A 14,911-nucleotide genomic window follows, 5' to 3' on the forward strand; every position below is an offset into this window, starting at 1 on the left:
ATTGTCAGCTCTTCTATCTCTGATATATCTCATTATCTGAATATTGTGTGTTATTTTCTTTTCCTTTAAGACATCAGTTGAAGTTTTTGTGAAGGTAAAGGCTTTTGGGGTAGCTCTTTCCCTCTGGGGACTTGTGTGTTTTTGGTTTAGGTGGGTGTGTTAACACTGCCCAAGCTGCAATGTAAGGAGGTGGATACATCCATCAGCTCCAACTTGGGTCCTGTAACTTGAAGCATATGGGATCTGGATCAGCCTGGAATCTGATGCCTTTGCTGGGCAGAACCATCTTAAGGCCCTGATTGCTGATCTAGGCCAGATTGTCCTTGAAGGCACCCAAGATACAAGAATGTCTCTGTTGCATCATTCCTCAAAAAACATCCCCCTTCTGCCTGAAGGGTGTCTGGCAGGGTCCCTGGCACTCTCCACAGTCACAGGCATTACTGACTGTACAAAGATTGCAAGAAACAAGACCAAGGGTAGGGGGGCTCCTCCTGCTGATCAAGTCCTGCCAGTCTTCCGTGCCACAGGATTCTTCTTCCAAGAAGAAGACAGAGGAAGACAGGGCACTTTTGCTTGCCTGGAGGTTTCTGCCTGTTCCATCAGGTTGTGCTCTGTGGATGATACAGCTATCCCTGAAAAGGGCTCCTGGCACCTCATCTTATCTCCTCCTTAGATTAGAAACCCTTTCTTATGATAACTCATGTTGGAGAAATATTCACCCCCTATACAGAAACAATTGTTGTCTTTTAGAATTGCTAGTGGTCTTTAACTTTTTTAAAGGATTGTTCTTTTCTTAAATCTTTAAGTAATTGGATATATTTCAAGTTCTAATTTTACTGGTTAGATTTCAATCCTCCTAATCCCTATAAAAACCCCTTGTTATGCTATATATTTGGATTTTGCTAGTGGAACCCTTTGAAGAAATAAAGCTGTCTTTGGAATCTCTGCTGCGATCCCAAGATCTCATTCCTAGCTAGCTGAGAAGGTCTGCAAGCCAAGATGAACCTCTGCTGCCTGCCCAATTGTTGGGCACTGCTTGCACTAAGGCCTTGTAGCTGCATTCTGCCTCAAGGCACTCAGGAGTTATCTGGACCCTTTGGCTGCCAGGAGCCAGAACCATCCTGGCTCCAGCAGCTACAGTGCTCCAAGTGTCTGTAGCCACTTCTGCTTTTGGCCTTTGTTTCTCCAGCTGAAAGTAGGATGGGTGCTGGTAAATTTTAATGAACATCCCAGGGATCCCCTGGCTGTAGGGTGCTGCTCCTCCTACCTGGACATACAAGATGGGGGAAGGATCCATGTTGACTAAACCTCCCTGCCTTGGAGCATGGTTAAGTCAGAAGAAAATTGTTCCTCTCCCCTAATGTTTTCATTGCAAGACTTTGTTAATTGTATTCACATTCCCATGTCAAAAAAAAGGCAAGGCATGTACGCAGGGACTCCCCGTTATTTCAGGAACAAAAGGAGTGTGGGCACATGCTGGGCTGTGGCTGCAGGGGGAGCAAACAGCCAAGTTGTTTAGACAAAGCTCATCAGACAGAGCAGTTTTTCCCAAGGTGGTGCAAGTCTTAGGAGTTTATAAAATGTCATACCATGTAGTAATGAGTTGCATGCTTTCCTTCTAGGCTGATTCCATCTCTGGAGGAAAAGAACCTGTGCCTCAGGACACTGGAAGAAAAGAACCTGGAACTGAGCAATCATCTGTCTCAGTTCCATTCTGCTCTTCAGCAGGCTGAGCAGCTCTCTTCAAACAGCAGAGGAGACCTGCAGGCGCTCAAAACCCAGGTAAGCTGTGCACTGGTATTGTCTTCTCCATGGACACACAACACCACCTTTGGCTTGGAGGCCCCAACCTCTTTCCCCTCCCAGTGGCATCCACTGCTGCTGTGTTCTGTTCCTGGCTGCTGCTGCACCCTGAGGCCAAGGCTGGACTGGTGTGTTCTGCCGATGTTTTCCCCCATTGTCTCCTGGGTCCCAGCAGGAAATCTGGGAGGAGAAGCAGCAGCAGACTCCTTTGGAGCTTCTCTGTCCCTGTGTTAGCAGAATTGTCCCAGATGGGGTTGGAGCATGTGCTGGGCACTGAGCAATGTGGGCACACAGATGTGGCTGTGGCAGGCTGGGCAGGGCACTCGCACCGCAGCCAGTTCAGGCAGTGTTCAGAGCTGCAGCCTCAATCAAGGGTGTCCATTGCCTTCCTTTCCCTGTTGTCTCCACTTTTGTCTCCAATGGAATCCTTGGTTCTGCACCTTCTGTTTCCTGTTTGATTTTTGCCTGAAGTCTTTTCTCCTTAGTTGCTCTCCCTACTGCCCGCTCTGTGCCTCAGGAGCAGGCCTGTCCCTAAGGCTCTGTGCATCCATCTTCCAGATCCAGGCCCTGCAGGACACAATGCAGGAGATGGAGGCTGCCCGGGCAACTGGAGAGAAGGAGCTGCTGCAGGAGCTGGAGGAGTCCCGAGCAGGAGAACGCTGCTTGAAGGCCTCCGTGAATGTGCTGGAGACTGAAGTGTCCCAGCTGCGTGTGAGACTCCAGAGATGTGATGACAAAGCTCTTGCTTTGGACAGACCGTGTAACACCTCAGAGCTGGAGCTGAGGAAGGCAAAGGCTCAGATACACAAACTCAGAGCCCACAAGCAGGAGCTGCAGAGGAAGTTGGAGGAAAGCGAGCAAGGTACAACTTCTGCTCTCCCACCCGTTGCCCCATCCTGTCTTGCCAGTGAGGGTCTCTGATGGCACACAGAGGAAAAGTGCCCAGAGATGGCAGAGGGGAAGGAAACATCCAGCAGGAGATTTATCCATTGTAGTGCCAGTGCAAGCTTTTCTCTCAGGAATGATGCAATGGCTGGCAGTGTGATCTTGCTGGGCTGTGGCAGATCCTGTGCACAGTTGGTGCCTTTCAGGTGCCATGTCTGCACTAAGGAGCTGTAGCTGGATGCCTCAGCTCGATTTCCCCAAAGTCCAGACCCTGCCAGAGCTTCCAGGCTACTGATGCCTCTGGAGCAGGGCTGCACAGGCATGCCCGCTCCTTTGACTCTCTTGGATTGCTCACTCTGCACAAGCCCAAGAGCAAACTTTCCTGTTCCTCTGAATCTTGCTCCTTTCATTCCTGCTTTTCTCTTTGCCGAGAATATTCCTTCATATCTATCAGTTTTGGATCCTTTGAGGGCTTAGGACCTGGCAAACACAGGCAGGTAGAGAAGACAGTGCGGTTGCCTCTGCAGGATGCACATCAATTTGTCTATGGTTTACCCTTGCCCTTGCCCTCTCCCTTCCCCTTCCCTGCTGCAGATTGGTGGAAGGAAGAACTCAAGCACGCCTCTCGAGAAATTGCCCTGCAGAAAGAGGCCGCTGAAAGGCAGGAGGAGGCTGCTACTCTTCATCAGGAGGTGGCATCTCTGCAGAGGAAATTGGAGAGCCTGGAGAAGGAAAGGAAGGATATGCTGGTGAGATTGGCAGATGCCACAAAGGGTCATTTCCTAGCTCAGTTTGGACCTGGTGTGAATAGTTCTAAAGAGTATCTGTTTCCAGTTTAACTTTTCTAATTGCTTTCTTCTCAAAAAGTAGGCAAGGATGTTGTAGTCATGTCAAAGCCACTGAATTCTAAAACTGCTGATTTCCTCCATGATGGAGTTCTGTGCCCTAGAAGCTTTAGTTCTCAATGCCCACACTGTCTCTGTTGACATTGCATGGTTTGGGCAATTCCTCGTGTGCTGAGTCATGTTCAGATTTCTAAATATTTGGACCTGGCAGGAGGGGTGAGAAGACCAAGTTTGCTGTTCATGGAAAGGTGTTTGGTCTTGGCCATCTAAGAGCAGTCAGTGGGGAGAGAAGAGAAGAAAGCCAAGTGCTGATGCAGAGAAGGACATGTACCTGCAAGGGGAGAACTGGTCCTGAGTGGCAGCAGAGAATGACAGCCTGATCTGGCCATTGCTGCTCCAAGAGAGGGCAGTGGGGCTCTGAGGATGCTGCTATGGAAACTCTACACAGGAGAGGTGGCAAACCACAGCTGTTGCCGCAACCCCAGGGAATGGATTGCTGGGGGTGTTTGCTCTTCCCTTCCTCCCTGCTGGAGAGCACACCCTCGTGGCACTGCCTAAATCCTGCTTAGCATGCACTTGAAATCCTGGCTGCAGTTCTGGCAGCTCCTCCTCAAAGGAACACTGGAGTGGAGCTGCAAGTGGTCGGGGAAAGGCAGGAAGGGAGCTGGGAGTGGCTGAGCAAGCTGGGAAAGATGCAGCATCAAGAGGGGCCCAGCAAAGGTCTGCAGCATCCTGAGAGGCAGAGAGAGAAGGGCAGCCCGTGCCTGTCCCTGGCACACAAGGAGGATGCTTCCAGTGATGGAGATTTCTGAGGTACAGCTTGTGTGGTGTTTGAAATAAGGCAATCATCTCCTCTCTGTATCCCCAGCCGGCTTTTAAAGCAGAAATTGAGTGGCTGTTCATTATGTCAGACACCAGCCTGGAATCTGAGCAACCGGTTGCATCCTCAGAAAAGGAGACTGAGAGGCCTGAATGGAGCACTGAGGCCAGGAGAACTGGAGAGCAGGTAAAATGGTCTTTGGCTGCCTCTGCAAAGCCTCAGGTTCCTCTGGAATACAAGTGCCTGGTGTCTGGAAAGAGGAGTTGGAGGAGTTTCAAGGCTTCAGCAGTGCTTGAAGGCTCTTTCTGCCCCTGGGCTTGGTTGCCCACATTGCTCCCTGCTCCCGTGTGGAATGCTCTGAAGTTCTGGGAGAGGGAGAGTTTGCTCATTAACCCTGGGCTGGCTGTGGAGGAGCTTGCTGTTCAAATCAGTTCAGGCCAAAAGCTGGGCATGGGGAGCTGCTTCTCCTGTGCCCAGGCAAGGGTAGGAAACAGGTGAGGGTTTGGATTCTATGTGCAACAGAATGGAGCAGGTGAGCAGGGTGATGAAGTAAACTGAGCAGACTTTTGTAGCAAGGGCTGAACTGTAGCTGCAGTGCTGGTGCTTTGAGGATTCTTCCCAGTATCAAGATTTCTGAAGGACATCTTGTGTGGTGTTTGAACTAAAGGAATCATCTCCTCTCTGAATACCCAGCAGGCTGCTGGAGCAGAAGGGGAGCAGCTGTCAGAGCACTCCAGGAAGGCCATGGCATGTGTGCACAATGTGGCTGCAACATCAGCAGAAGTCAAGACAGAGAAGCGTGAAGCAACCACTGAGCCCAGGAGGACTGATGAGGTAAAATGGGCTTTCAGGGCCTGTGCAGAGCCCCAGGCTCCTCTGGAGCAGGGCACGTTAGCCCAGGCAGTGCTTGGGAGTTCTCTGCTTGTTTCCGTGCCTCTCACTGTCCCAGCTGTGGGCTCAGCCTTTTGTTTGTTCTCTCTGTTGTGGCAGCCCATGGCTTTCACAAAGGCACCTTTACTCCAGTGGCTCCCTCCCTGGCCTCGTGTCCCCGGACACACACTGGCCTCACTTGCACAGCTGCCAGCGAGAGCTTTGTGCCCCCAGTGTTGTCTGGTGCAATTCAGGGTGTCTGAATAGAGATCTCCTTGCCTTGATGTCCAGAGGTCCTATTGCTCCACTTTTGCTGACAGTTTTCTGTGGCCCTCTCTCTTGTCAAATGTGCAGGTGGAACCTGAAGGGAGAAGAATCAGAAGTTTTAGGAGAGTGTTCCCCCCAGACTACTTTTCATTGCCTCTCCGCGAGTCTGCCCAGGAAAGTTCATCTACTTCTGACAGAGAGGAGTCCTCCAGTAGCTCTCTCCTGCAGATGCACAGTGTGTGGAGAAATGGGTCAGTGCCCCAAATGTGTGCTTTTGAAATCAGTGTAGGGTTCCTAATTGCTGCCAGAACTCTCTCTAATAGAGCTTTGGTTGCTGAGGGATGTACATGGGAAGGGTTTTTCTGCCATGAACTGGACTTGTTGACCATCTGAGCTCTGTTCAGGGGCAGTCTGGGAGCCTGTTCCCTTCCCTTCCCCAAGGGCAGAGTGTTGGTGAGGGCTGGAGTTGGAGGCTATGTGTGCCCGACAGCCGGTACCGTGGGGCTGCGGATGCTGCTGCCAGCGTGGGCTTGTCTGAGCTGGGCCTTGTGCCTCTTCCAGGTGTACCTGTTGCAGTCACAGCTGGCCTGAGCCTGACAGGACAACATGGAGATCTGCACAGGGAGCAGGCTGGAGACAGTCCCACTGAGTCACAAGGAGCAGAAAGGACCACCTTGCTTCCTAAACTTCACAGAGAGGAGCCAGCGAGCAGTGGAATGCTGTCTTAGACTTAATCAATAGTTTATAGGATAGTATAGGTGTTAATCAATAGTTTATTGGATGGGATAGGATGGGATGGGATGGGATGGGATGGGATGGGATGGGATGGGATGGGATGGGATGGGATGGGATGGGATGGGATGGGATGGGATGGGATGGGATGGGTGTTAATCAAATGTTTATAGGATAGTATAGGTGTAGTTGAACCTTTATAGAGCTGTGTTCCTTAGGATGAGGGATATATTTATAGACAAATAAAGTGTTTATTATGATCACAATTAAACTCAAAGATCTTTGTCAGAATTACTTACTACTCGGTACAGAGAACTATAACTTCTGGTATAGTGCATTATATTTCAAACACCACTGAAGCAATTCTATCCAGACCAATTCTTAATGAAAGATTGATGCTTCTCACCCAAACCAATGACCATGGGCAAACAGTTCTCTCAGTTTCAAGGAGTGACCTTGAAGGGGCATCCTCACACCAGGGAGGAATCTCCAGAAGGGAGACACATGACATGAACCATTTTGGTGATGGCAGGAGAAGCCTGCCATGTGTGGAGCTTTTTCATTTGTCCTTAGGAAACTGCGACCTGTTTTTTTATGGAGTCACAGAATGACAGGGTGAGGCTGGAGGTACCTCAGGAGGTCCCCTTGCCCAGCCCCTGCTCCACCAGGGCCCCCCAGCTGCCAGGATGCCCAGCCAGCTGCCCAGGATGTGTCCACGTGGCTTTTGAGTCTCTCCAGCCATGGAGACTCCACCACCTCCCTGGGCACTGCCCCAGTACTCAGCCACCCTCCCAGTGCAGAAGTGTGTCTTGAGTTAACAGGGCCCCTCCTGTGTTTCACTTTGTGCCTGTGGTCCCTGGGGCTGTCCCTGGTCCCGTCCCCTCTGCAGCCCCCACCCGGGTATTTTTGCCCAGGAATATGTTGCCCTGAGCCTGCTCTGCTCCAGGTTGGACAGTCCCAGCTCTCTCAGGCTCTCCTCATGGCAGAGATGCTCCAGTCCCTCCATCACCTTTCTGGCCTCGTTCTAGACTCTGTCCAGTCTGTCCCTGTCTCCTATACTGGGCAGCCCAGCTCTGGGCCCAGCACTCCACGGCCGGCCTCACTGGTGTGGGGCAGAGGGGAAAGATCCCCTCCCTCCCTGGGCTGTGACACAGCTCCCAGTGCAGCCCAGGATGCTGTTCTGCATTGCTTCAGGAGCACATTGCCAGCCCATGGGCATCCTGGTGTCCAGCAGGACCCTGGCAAATTTTTGTTTTCCAGCTGGCTGGCCCCCAGCAGATACTGGTGCCTGTTGCACCAGATACTGGTGGTTGCTCCCTCCCAAGGACAGGACTCAGCACTTGTTATTGAATTGTCACCATTGTTAATACGTCATCCCTCTGGATGGCAGCATTTCTCTCTGGCAGATCAGCCACTCCTCCTTGGTTTGTGGGAGGGTAGACTCTGCCCCATCACTCAGTTACTAAAAAGGGTCAGAAAGGACTGGTCTTAGCATTGTCCTCCAGGGCACACTGCTGGACTTTGTGCCATTGTTCACCAGGGATCCAAGAAGGCAGATTTTGTGCAAGGCATCTTTGCTTCTATGTACATATTGAGAAAGAATTGGTAGGATTCACAGCAGGGATTTCTGTTCCATATCTTATGTGGGGAAAATGTACCGATCCATGCTCCCTCTCACTAGTGGTGGGTAAAGTGGTCCTGTTGTTGGTGACGATGGATGTCAGCTGCATAGGAACTGTGCCAGTCTGGTGTGACATACTGTGGGAAGAGGCCCTCTGAGGGAGGTAAAAGCTGGTGTGTAGAGATCCTTCAAAGACTATTCTTCAAACAACAGAAGCCCCTGCTTTGTGAAGATGAGGAACAATTCCTAGGCAAGGGCTGAAACTGTGCTTCTGTGAGTTCCTTTACCTCCAAGGTCAATTTTTCCATTAATGATGACAGATTGTCCTGGTTTATTGATGATTGAGAGAGAGAGAGACAGGGACTACTGACTTATGATCAGAATCTCAATTAACTGTGAGCTACATATGCTTATATACCATTTTTAGGAAGGCTAGTAATTTTTTACTACATTCATTGAGTTAAACATCACACAGACAAACTTTACACTTCTACTTAGTTAAATCATCTTTCCTGTTACCAGTCTTGATCCAATCTTCTTGTAATCTTCAAAGCTCTTTTTGCTCTTGCCAAGGCAACTTGGTTATCAAAGTGCATATGCTAATTAAATCCACAGTACTCTCTGTCTTAGCTTTCACACTAGTTTGAAAGACACATGTCTGCCATGAAGGCTGGGTATCTTCCTGGAATGGAAAGCTCCCTCCATCCAAATTGTTATAACTTGAAATTTCGGGGCTTCCAGGAAAAGATATGGGAAAAGAAATAATATTTCTTTACTGGAATATATATATATATATATACATGCAACAAGGGAGAATAAACAACCAAAACAAGGGCAACAACCCCCCAAAGCAGTCCCACGTCCCACCCATCCAGCAGTTTCTCCCGTTGCTGTAGTTCTGGCCACAGCCGGCAGAGGGCGCTGCAGGCTCCTGTCGGGGCAGAGTGGCTGCAGCAGCTCTGCCGTGGCTCCAGGGGGCGCTGTTGGCTCAGGCAGCTTCAGCCCTGAGCCAGCCCTGGGGCTAACGGCACCCTCGGGGACAGAGAACATGGGGCTTTGGTTTTCCTGGTTCTCACCTGTCTGGTGCAGTATCCTGGTGTGGCAGCTTTGCTGAGGTTCCAGTCAAACAGCAGCTGGGGCTCCCTCTCTCCAGAGAGAAAGAGAATAAGTGGAGTGGTCCGGTTTCCCCTGAAGCACCGACACAGACGGTGAGGGTCTTCTTGGCAATTGGAGTGTTGAAAAGTCCCTGTCAACCAGCAGCTGCCGCAAGCAATGGGCTCACCCATGGGTGGCAAGAAGAATTCTGAAGCAGTGCTGGGTCCAACACCAAAACCTGCCCAAAGTGTCCTGCTCCTAGCATAGCCAGCTGGTTCTTCCCTCATCAAGCCAGTGCCCAATCCCGCTCTCCCTCCCTGGAAGCTTCCAATGAAGTGGGAGGGTCACTGGCCAATTCTTTTGTAACTCAACTGCCCATCATTGATTCCCCACTGCTCTCAACTGCCCTCTCCTCTCCACATCCCCCTTTTCAGGTAACAAATGGGAGATAATTCACCAAAAAAGCCCTCCCAAACCCACATGTTCCACCTTGAATTTCTTCCCATGCCAACACATTACCTCAAACTTAAACTTTTAAAATATATACATACATACATGCAGATATGGATACAAGCACAGTGTCTTGAGCAATTCACCCCAAAACAAGGTCATCTTGAAATACACATCTTCTTTCTCCATATTCTGCATCACCCACCAAGTGCAACCCAGTCCCAGACAAAGACAACCCCACGGATAGGGCAGGTACTGGGAGGCACATGGCTTGAGCTCAGCCCCCCTCTCTCCATGGCTTGAAGGTGGCCATCAAACACGTGGCCCAGGAGAGCATCCAGCAGTGGGACGAGCTGGTGCATGAGCAGGACCAGCGGGACAGGGCGGGCCGGGGAGGGCTGGGATCCAGCTGAGAGCCCGGCAGTGGCTGGCGGGGATTGGCGGGGGATGGTGGGCATGGGCTCAGAGCCAGAGCCAAAGCATGGCAGGCCTGGCAATACTGGAGATCGGGCTGGGGCTGGGCAGGGGCCACCTGCCAAGCATCCCCTGGGGCTTGGCATGAAGCCCAAGCACCAGGGAGGCTGCCCAGAGGGGACACCGGGGCATCCCAGGCAGGAGCCAGCGCAGCAGCCACAGGGCAGCATCAGGCCTGCTGGAGGCATTGTCTCCTCCTCACAGCCCGACGGCACCCGTGTTCCTCTGGAGATCGTGCTCATGGAGAAGGTGGGCTCTGGCTGCCCCTACATCATCCAGCTCCTTGACTGGTTAGAGCTGCCTGACAGCTTCCTGCTGGTCATGGAGCGCCTGGAGGCATCTCGGGATCTCCTGCAGTTGCTGCTGGAACAGGAGTTCCTGTGCGAGGAGGTGGCGCGCTGGCTTTTCTGCCAGGTGCTGGAGGCCGTGTGGCACTGCACCACCTGCGGCGTCCTGCACCGGGACACTGAGCCGGAGAACCTCCTCGTGGAGCCGGAGAGCGGCGAGCTGAAGCTCGACTTCAGTCGCAGCACCTTCCTCCAGGAGCGCGCCTTCACACGATTTGCCGGTGAGCCCCCAGCCCGGGCCCTGCTCCCAGTGCCGGGCACTGCACGGCCTCATTCCCTCCTGGGCCATGGGCTGCAGCCTTCAGCCGGCTGCCGGCTCCTGGGGCACGGCATCTGCCCCGTGCCAAAGGGCAGCCGGCTCTGCCGGCAGAGAGGGGGCTGCATAAGCCGGGCCCCGGCCTCTCGGCCTGCCTGGCCAGCAAGGCCGTGGGCTGCTCTGCCGGCCTCCTTTGCCTTGCACGAGGGCTCCTTGCCTCTGGCCAGTTCCCTGGGGAACGTGGGGTGCCCTGTGAGGGAAGTGGGACCCACCAGCACAGCCCCTGCCTCAGCCAGGAGTCCAAGTCCCCCGCAGACAGGCCAGAGCTGAAGCAGATCTTGTGCCACCCTTGGGTGCTGGGCGGGCATTTTTGATGCTTCGCCGCAGCCTGTGCAGCACCTGCTAACCACGTCCCACGCAGGACCCCAAAAATAAAACAAGTACAAACCCATTGCGGGCTGTCAAGTCTGGTCCTTGCCAGCAGCTTCAGCTGAAGAAAGCTCTTGGGAAAAGGGGAAATCTCAGTGCTCCCTTCAGCCTTCTTCAAGCTTTCCCCGCCTTTCTTTCAGCATGGTAACTTTGTGTCTTCCAGCACTGGAGGGCCAGGAGGGGCTTGAACAAACCAAAAATGCAACAGTGAAACAAGAGCTGCCCTTTCAAGCTGAAGCAAAGGCCACCTGGGCTCTCCTGAAGTGAAACCAGGGAGGGCTCTGGCTGCATTGCCACAGCCAGCGGCTGGCAGGGGCACAGACCTTGCTCTGCTAGCCAAGCTGGCACCAGAACCAGAAGCACCAAAGGATCATTTAAACCCTGATGGACTCTTCCTCTCTCTCCAATGGGCAGCAGGCAAATGTTGGCCAATTCTGCCAGGAATGCAAAACCATCCTGGGGTTTGTTTGGCCAAAGATGGACCATGAAGGTGTCCCTACTAGCAGTGGGTGTGAGTGCTGATACTTTTGGGTTGTGTGGTGCCTCTGGCCCCTCACAAGTCAGGGCAAGGCTGAAGGAAGGAAGCTGCAGGTGAGGGCAATGTTGGCTGTTTTGAACTGCTTGGTGCAGAACTAGAACAGCTTTCCTCTTTTCTCTCCATCACTGGAAAGGATATTAAGATGAAGCTGCAGTAAACTATGTCTTTTGTGGGTTGTTGTGTAGTTGTTGTTTTTTCTGGCTTTTAAATTTATTTCCAAGGGGTGTAGTGAGGAGCAAGTTGCTGGGTTACATGATTTCTGACTGAGCTAACACAGAAATGGGAATTGTGTGTGCACAGGCTTCCTGGCAAATCAAGATGTGATGTGGAAATCCTAAGTGAGGATTTCCAGCCTTGACTGCGCATGACACAGGCTTCTGAAAATGGAACTGATCTTGGCAGAATAGCAGCTCTGAAGTAAAGCAGAACTAAAATACAGGGAAGCAGAAAAACCAAGTGCAGTGGTACTTCTTGGTCCTGCATGCACCTCATGCCCCTGCCTCTGTGAATACTTGGTTTTGCAGCTCAATGGAGTTCATTTCAGTGTTTGTTGCGTTTGATTTTTGTGGTCAGTTCCTCTAAACAACTCCCCTTCTTTACTGGACACATCCCTGGAGTGGGACCAGACTCACCCTTAGCCTGGAGGAATTCTCTGCTCCTCTGGAGAGGGGGTGAAGCCAAGGGTTATGAGCAAAGGAAAACAACCAAACCATGGGCATTATGTCTTTGATGCATGCAGCACCACTTGTTTGCAAAGTTCCCAGCACTGATCCAAGAAAAACAAGAAAATGCCTATTCCTTCACTCCTCTAGCTCTCCCCCCACACCTCCTGTGCTTCCCCTGCTGTTAGCCTTGGTGTACCAATGTCCTGCATTCTTTTAATGTCTGGAATAGTTAGGAATAAACATGCTGGAAAAGGGCACTCTGAATTGGTGTCACCTGTCATGGATAAAACCCCATAGTGACAATCAGAGCACAAGTGTGAAAGCTGGGATCCTTTGACTTCTGCAGTGGACTTCATTGTCTTTTCCTCCTCTCTTTCAGCACAGGAAACCATCCTTACATCCCACCTGTGCCAAAAGCTGTGGTGTTTGAGCAGCCAAAGCCAAGAGGCTTCAGCACCAGGGGTCTGTGCTGGAGGGCTTCTGGTCCTGCCCATGCTGTGGGCTAAGCCAGAGGGATGCAGGCTTCCTCTATTCCTCCCTGCTGGGAGTAGCTGCCTAGGGAATCTGGGATCTGGGTGAAACTCCAGCTCTCCAGGTGTTCAGGGATGCAAGGTCTGAGGGACTACCTTTACCTGTGACTTTCCAGATCAGCAGGAACAAGAGGAAATGGGGTGCCAGAGCCGTGTCCCATCAGGCTGCATCTCCCTCTGAGGACAGAGAATCTGGGCTGAGGTGAGACTGCCATGAGTGCTTGGATGAGCAATCCAGGGAACAGAGAGCTCGGAATTGCAGCTGCTGCTGGAACCATTGCCTTAGGTCTGCTCTGTCTGTGACCAGTGGGATTTGTGCTGGAGAGAGAGGCGCTGTCTGGAACAAAAGGTGGAGTAATCCTCTCTGGGGATGTGCAGTGAAGGACCGAATAGCATGGAGGGAGAAAGTATTTTAAACTCTATCACTGTTTCTCCCAAAATTGGTGATGGGGTGGCTGGGTTTGGTCTGGGCCTATTATTCTTCATGCAATTTTGAAATTCTGTTGTAAGATTTACTGTCCAGTATCCTTCTAACAAAAGGTGACAGAAATTTGGAACTTGGGTCCATTCATGGCAAAAAGTTGCCAAGGCTAGAGGACTGGGGTGATAACTGATTCCAGGAAAGGTTACTTACTAATACTATGTCAGACTTCCCTCAGTGATTATCAGTCCTGAATGACTGTGAGTTCATGTTCTTCTCACTTGGGAATTAGAAATAATTTCAGTATAAGTAGAAATTTTAGAAAAATCCAGCTAAAAATCTCACCTCTGTTCCCTCTAAATTATCTCAGTTTTTCCCAGCTAGGAGCTGCACAGAAGTCAGGCAGGGGAAATGGCATCAGGGAACAGCTGGAAAATCAAAGCACAAAGAGAAGATGCTCCAGCAAAGGGTAGGAAAAGGGAAAGGTTTCTGAAAACATTTCTGTAGTCAAATTAATAATTATTTCAGATTCCCCAGTGTGAAGAACACAAACTCACAGCAATTCAGGCTTGACAGTCCCCTGCAGTGAGAGCTCAGCACACATCCACAGAGGCAAGATCAGCATCTGAAAGAAAAACAAAATAGAAGAAAAAGGTGATTTCTTTTGCTTCAAAGTTATTTCAAGTTCTTAAAGCCCAACCAGTAATTGCTCTCAATTTGGGTTGGGTGACTCATGAGCAGTGGGCACAGGTCATGTCATTCACTTAGCTGAAACCCCAGGGTAGTTTAGAGGGGACACAAGAGATGTTTGTGTAGGAAAATGTGAGGGGATGTCAAGGGCAGCGAGGTGGCATTTTTGAGGGGATTGCTGAGGTAACTGAAGGCAGCCCAGCAGACAATTTCCCTGGGAAAGCCAAGGCCCCTGGGGAGCACAGCCAGGGCTCTCCAGGGGTAGCAGGGAGGTCTCAGCACTGGGGACTCTCTGTGTCCTCCTTCCTTGGCAGCAGCCAGCAAGGAAGAGAGGAGAGGCTCCGTGCGGGATGAGGCCGGAGAGAGCGAGCAGAGGAGCGGCCTCAGGCTGGAGAGGGGCAGGAGAAAGGCAAAGGGACCTCCCTGGGGTCACTGTGGGGAACAGAATGGACACTTGGATGACCAGGGGAGGTGAGGAGTGGATCTGAGCTCATCTGCAGAGAAATCAGGAGGGGATATTTTGGAGGGAAAAGCTGAGGTGATGAGTTCACTCACCCTGGCACGAGTTGTGTTTGCACAAAGTGGGACCAGAGGTGAAGGTCAATGCAAAGCCACCCCTGCTTGACCTCTGAATTCCAGGATAAGTTTTACAAGCTGCCAAATGAGGGATTAAAAAGACATAAAAATGAAACCAAGAGCATGAGTGAAGTTCATGGGACTCCATTACATTGTTGTCATAGAATTCATAACAGAGTTTTGAGCTTTTAATGACAACAATGTAGTTCTTCACTTGGATTAGTCACTGGGTGGGATTTGGGGTTTATCTGGATTTTAAAGCCCTCATGGTGGCCCTGACACTGCTCAGGAGCTGGTAGGAAAAGCAAAGTCAGAGCTCTAGGCAGGCACAGGATACTTTCCATCAGAGTGGATTGTGGAAGAATTGTTCGGGACTTGAATTATCTCTCTAGGTGATCACAGCCCAAAGTCAGGGATTTGTATAATTCCATACATTTGATTCCCAAAACTTCCCAGCCCAGGGCCTTGAGCTGACAGGGCAGCACAAAGATTGTTCTCTGTGCCTTCCCCAGATTTGCGTTCCACTGTCAGCTTTGCTAGTTCCCATGAATTATCCCATAGCCCCAAATTCCCTGCTCAATTCCCACTGCCCTAACC

The 14,911-nt window shown here is 51.2% G+C and overlaps 1 long non-coding RNA gene across 1 annotated transcript; it reads right to left on the reverse strand.

Annotated features, from left to right (window-relative positions):
* Positions 1 to 12,497: 12,497 nt before the first annotated feature.
* Positions 12,498 to 14,660, reverse strand: LOC306816111. The gene is made up of 4 exons (XR_013777575.1): positions 14,294 to 14,660; positions 13,394 to 13,673; positions 12,737 to 12,960; positions 12,498 to 12,592 (listed from the first exon to the last, which is right to left on the reverse strand). It is a non-coding gene; the product is annotated as an uncharacterized lncRNA (long non-coding RNA).
* Positions 14,661 to 14,911: the final 251 nt, after the last annotated feature.

This window comes from Erithacus rubecula (genome assembly GCF_903797595.1).
Source record: "Erithacus rubecula genome assembly, contig: scaffold_365_arrow_ctg1, whole genome shotgun sequence".
In the NCBI taxonomy this organism is placed as follows: domain Eukaryota; kingdom Metazoa; phylum Chordata; class Aves; order Passeriformes; family Muscicapidae; genus Erithacus; species Erithacus rubecula.